Here is a 6106-nt window from a genome sequence, read left to right as displayed (position 1 = left end):
CCAGATGTTATTGACTGGATTTAGTACTTTAATTATCGGGCCCTTTTCAAGGGTCTAGGATAACTAAAGAAAAAATAAAGATTTCATCATAGTATTCATATTGTCCCGTGTAGTGTGGCCTTCTGTAGTTGATGTGTTGTAATTTTATTGATTTCCAAGGTGTTGAGATGGTGTTCTTTTGGTATATTATTATTTTAGTTTGACAGTTGGCATTGTGCAAGATTGACTAGTCAAAACAACAGAACGCTTAACCCGAACCTGCTGAATCTGACCCAAATCTTTGCTGATTTTTATAATGAGCTTGCCTTTGTGACTGCCTTCATTACCTCATGTCCCCCACCCCACCCCCATCCCATACCATTTAAGAGGCCATGGAAGTTTAAAGTAGAAATCATTGCTTTCTCTCTGTGATGAAGAAAAATGCAGCCTCATGAAATCAGCTCAGACACAAAGGGCTCAGGTTACATCAAACCTGTAGTCTCCATTGTTAAGTTTCCAGGCATCCTCCAACAACATCTGCATATGTAAAGCCTGGTAAAGGAGAGTGAATGTTTCCAAAAGGCAACAAATATTTCTTATGTCAAGAAACAGGCCTGCAGAGCAGGGTTGGCTTTCCCTTGCATCCATGCCCATGGAGTTCTCCACTGAGACGAGTGACACAGAGAGCAGAATCTCCCCCTCTCCAACACAATATAGGTTTACTGATAACCAAACAGTAACCAAGGACAGTTTTGTAACCTGAATTTGAACACTTGTGACAGGATTTGTGTTGCTGAAGTTTGTTTCTGGACTGAAAATGGAGAGAGGCTGGATTTGGGGGCGGGCAGGCAAAGCTTAATGCCTCCTCTTCTGATCCCCAATGAAAGCCCCTCCTGAGTTGCTGGCTCAATGGGATGCTGATTGGCGCCGCTTGAAGTTTATTTAAAAAAACCAAGAAAGTGCAAGTTTTGAAAAAAGCCGGATTATTGGCAATGGCCCCTCTACACATTGTGGGAGACACGTTGGAACATACCAGAAAGCTCATTCTGCCCAAGCCACAGCAAATAGAGGATTTTTGAAACCCTGGTCATAATTCAGGCTAAGCTAGAATGTGCAGCAGTAATTTGGGGAAAAGCAGAATTGTGTGTGAACTGGTCCCTGATAGCCCGCTGTGACTTCGGAGTAAATCCAGCTGATATGTGGACTCACACCTTCCATTCCGGAGGAGATGCGAACTTAAAGCCATGTGTGTAAAAGTCCCAGCCAAGGTGAAGCATGTTTCACTTCCAATGGCTTTGGTGGCTGACATCCAGACTAACGCTGCACTGCTGCAAACATGTCACACGAGTGCAAGGACGTTGTGCTAGCTAGTTACACTAAATTGGAAGGTTGTGCTTCTCAAGGTGTGCTACTCCTGCTCTGAAACCGCTTCATAGCAGAAGAGAAGAAACCTACCCTGAAACCACTCAGTCCATGTGTGTTGCAGGGAATGAAGCAAAGCTACCCTCTACCCTTAGCAAATATCCCCCGCTAACTGAGCAAAGAGGCACCTTTTAAAGGTGATGATTCTCTTTATTGAGCAGATGGAGAGCAACTGGCCTTATCCATCCCCAGCACAGTCAGGAGCGGAGCCACCATTGGTTCAACTGGTTCAAAGAACCTGGGCCGCTGACCAATCAGGGGCCGCGAGAGCGGCCCTGATAGGCCCCCCACATCTGATGTCAGACGTGGGGAGGCTAGTTTAGCTCCCAAGCGGGGGCCGCGCGGCCCCTTTGGGAGCGAAACAAAGGCTGGTGCTGTGTTCGCAGCGCCAGCCAGGAGTGGCTCTTCAGGAGTTAAAAGGCTGGCACTGCCTTTGCAGCACAGCCCAGGAGTGCTGTGCTGCAAAGGCAGAGCCAGCCTTTGTTTAACTGCCAAAGGGGCCGCGTGGCCCCTTTGGCAGTTAAAGGACAACTCAGTCCCTCTCCGGCCGAATGAAGCCTCAAGGCTCCGTTCAGCCAGACCACGCCCCCGCCTCTGATGTCAGATGCAGGGGCGGGGTCAGTGGGGCTGCGGCAGTGGCCGCACACAGGCTGCCAGCGGTCCCGCTCCGCCAGTGAGCACAGCATCTCTCCAATGGCTGTTGCTGGTGCCTATCTTATATTTCTTTTTTTGATTGTGAGCCCTTTGGGGTCAGGGAGCCATTTTATTTATTTATTTATATCTATGTAAACTGCTTTGGAGACTTTTGTTGAAAAGCAGTATATAAATATTCATTGTATTCATATTCGTATCCTTGGGCAAGCTGAAATCTTGCACAAGTGGACCAAGAGTGCAAGAGATTGAGCATCTTTGAGCATCCACTCATCGAAGCGTCTGTCTTGCGTGGGTGCATCTTTGTTCATTGCATTACTGAAGGGTAAGTCTGGATGTAAATCTGGATGTCATTTAGGCATGCTCAACTTGCACTGTATCATTGCAGCTAAGGCTGAGCTGTAACTGGTTTCATGTGTGTAGGTGTGTTGCTGCCCCTTCTCAGTGTCATTTCCCTAGGATTGTGCATGGATGAAATTATCAGATCCAATCTGATTCTGATAATCCAAGTGATTATTGAATCATACAACTGATAATTTTACCAATCTGGATCAAATCATTCGATGCACCAATATTGGGTTGATGCATTGGCCCATAGGATTTAATGGCCCATAGGAGATAATGGACAACTCTCAAAATGTCTGCATTGACTATTAATGTTAGTCAGAATCATGAATCTCCATCAGCCTGCCTAGTTACAAGTAATGCAGCTTCCACATGGAGTGGCACCACATGGTATTTTTCAGTGGTGCTCATGTAGCGGCCATGATGTTTGAGATGGACTCAGATTTATTTCAGAGGATTACAAGAGCATCCACTGCTCATGCTCTGAAGCAAGCATGAATGGCAGAAATCTGTAACTTGAGTTCATTGTTGGCCTTCAGGAGAACCCTTAAAACTGGGCTTGTGCATTTCGATTCAGGTACAAAACATTTTGTGCCCGATAATGGCAATTTCAGAGTTTTGTAACCAAAACAAAATCAATAATTAAAAAACAGAGATTTTTGTTTCCAAATCAAAATGACTGTGTTTCGGACAGAATGCTTTGTTTTTCGGAAAAGCATTGCAATTGAAATTGACTTCTCTGACTCTCTCCACTCCAGCTGAGGCACTGAGTGATTAGCAGAAGATAATATATGCAAAAAGCTGTTGAGCATGAATGGTTTAGTTAAGTATGTGTTGTATTCAGTTTGATTGAAATCAAACTGACCTTGGAAAGGGATTTGGAAGACAGCATTTTGAGACAGATATACCCAAATATCTTTGGCAGCTCAATGCAATTCCAAAGCTCTTGCTAAAAGCCATGGTACAAATTGCGTGGAGAAGCTTTTCGAGAAACTGGTTAGGAAAGTTCTGAAATTACACAGGTTTTTCTTTCCAAAGGTTTAGAAAGAATCTCTTGACTTGTTCAGGGCTCTTTTGAAGAGCTATTTTGTTTTTCTTCTGATTTTTATGAGATATAGTGGTGTCTAAATTTTGTTGCCCAAGTTGAGCAGTCTAATGTAATTTGGTGGGACATGATGTCTAAGCCAGTGGTTCACAACTTTTGCTATTGCAGGGACAGGTCATCCACATGGGACTACAGGAGAATAAAGGAGGGGGGTGGGGAATACCCCTGTCAATCTGTTGGCATCCCCAGGAATCTTAGTTGCTTCTCTCTTTCTTGTAACCATGATCCATGGTTTTGCACTTTCTTAAATGCAGTGATGATAAATCTCAACAATTCTGAACAGTAGGCTGATTTGTTTGGGCTACGGCTCACTCCACTTCAGTTAAATGAACATTTGAAGCTGTTCCATAGTACCAAGGCAGTTTTATTTTTATTTTTTTACATTTTATATCCTGCTTTTCCTCCAAGGAGCCCAGAGCAGTGTACTACATGCTTAGGTTTCTCCTCACAACAACCCTGTGAAGTAGGTTAGGCTGAGAGAAGTGAATGGCCCAGAGTCACCCAGCTAGTATCATGGCTGAATGGGGATTTGAACTTGGTTCTCCGCGGTCCTAGTCCAGCACTCTAACCACTACACCATGCTGGCTCATTGGTCATTCTCTTCACTCTTTCAGCTTATTTATGTGGGGCTTCAGGGGCAAAACAGTGGGTTGGGTGGCAGTGCCCCAAGGGTGGTGCACCCAGATTATAAATAGGGTAAAGGGCTGATTTCTTAGGAATTTTTGAGGTTTACGCATCTTTAAGATTTTTCCCTATAGGGAATAATGGTGGTTTCAGCAGCCTCATAACTCCACCTGGGGGGCACTGGATGGCCCGAAGTGAGTGGTGGTGTAGTGCACAGAGGGTGCCAGCCATGCCCCTGGATTGCTAACCCAGTGGGGTACTGGGCTTTCTTGTTTCTGAGGTGTTGAGTTTAGATTCTCTGGTAGCAAATGAGATTTTTAAGGATAAGCCATGAATCCACTCTCATATGCTACCAGAGAATCTATTCTCAGAACACCTCTAGAACAAAACCCTGTACTTCATGGGTTGGCAACCCATGTGGGTGGTTGGCACCCTATGTGCACTACACCGCCACTTGCTCTGGGCCACCCCAGTGCCCCTCAAGTGGAGTTATGGGACTGCAGAAACCTCCATTATACCCTACAAGGAAAATCTGAAAGACACGTAACTACATTAATTCTTTAAAAATCAGCCCTTTGCCAAATTCCTCTGAAAAAATGTGGTAGCTTCTTTGCACCAACTGGGCACTACCAGCAACCACATTCCACTCTGGGCCACCCTTTCCCCCCACCCCACATGAATCTATACTTTTCCTGAAACCAACATCATACCCTATGGAGAAAATCTAAAAGACGCGCAAACTTCAAAAATTAACCAAAAATCAGCAGTTTGCCCAATTCCTTTGAAAATTTTGTGGTAGCTTCCACTCATTGGGCACTATAACCCCCACCCACTCTTTTGACCACATGACCCATTTTTTAATCTGAATTAATTAGGATTCAGATTCAGATTCTGATTCTGATTAATACGGATAAAAAACAAAACTGGGGTGATTCGGAAGGCTTAATTTTGGACAAAATACAAAATGGGGTTGATTCAGATTTGGTACAAATCGAAACGGAAAAAATACAAAATGCACAACCCTACTTAAAACCTATCTGTTTGGCCTGGCCTTCTATGGTTTTTAAACTGTTTTAAATGTTTTAACTGTTAATGGTTTTATACTTTTTAAAAATTGTTTTGTAATGATTGTTTTTAACAGACTGATTCATGGCTTTTATTTTTGCTGATGTGTACCACCCAGAGCCATTTGGATGGGGCATTATATAAATGTAATAAATAAATAAATAACAAATAAATAAATAGTCAACAAACTATTGGCTACTCTTCCAGACAGCAATATGAAGCACTGGATCAGCACTTTTCCAAGCACCACTTTGCTCTGTTTCCACAGCCTTCTGTAGTCTGAGGCAGTGCAAATTCATGCTCTGTCCATATGCACAGCTGAGTCATATTGTGTGTTAGCCTGTGCATGAGTGCAGAAGTCAGGATCATATCTGACCTGATCTAATCCAAACCCAGACACGTTGGTTCAGAGTCCTTTGAACCCTTCTCAAGGTCAGGGTTGGGATTGAGGTCAGGATTAAGGTCAGACTTGACAAACTATTTTCAAAGTAAACCATGGTCATGGATACTCTCTGTGAACCCGGAAGAAATTTATCTCATACCAAAGAATTGCAGGAGAAACCTGAAAATCGACTGCTTAACTTTGTAAGGTTAAAATGGGCTGATTTTTTTTTTTAAAAAAACCCTATATAAACAAATTGAGATATGCATGGGCAGGCAAGGAAGGAGGCAGGCTGGCCGGCTGGCTGGCAGATAGAGGGTAGAAGATGGGCTTTCGCTCCCAGCTGCGATTGCTAAAAAACAACTCCACCATTTAGAGCTCTGAAAAGTTCCAATTCTTGAGGAAAGGGGTCGGAGAAGTCCAATCTGAATTGGGCTGGCCAAATTCGGGATTTGAGTCTCTCTGAACTGCTCCAATTTTGGTAAAACCAGACAGTGGTTCAGATCAAATTTCCCCAATCTGATTTTGCACAG

Source organism: Hemicordylus capensis, chromosome 1 (assembly GCF_027244095.1).
Source record: "Hemicordylus capensis ecotype Gifberg chromosome 1, rHemCap1.1.pri, whole genome shotgun sequence".
Lineage (NCBI taxonomy): Eukaryota > Metazoa > Chordata > Lepidosauria > Squamata > Cordylidae > Hemicordylus > Hemicordylus capensis.
The sequence above is the reverse complement of the archived record's forward strand: the minus strand, read 5'-3'. Positions refer to the sequence as shown.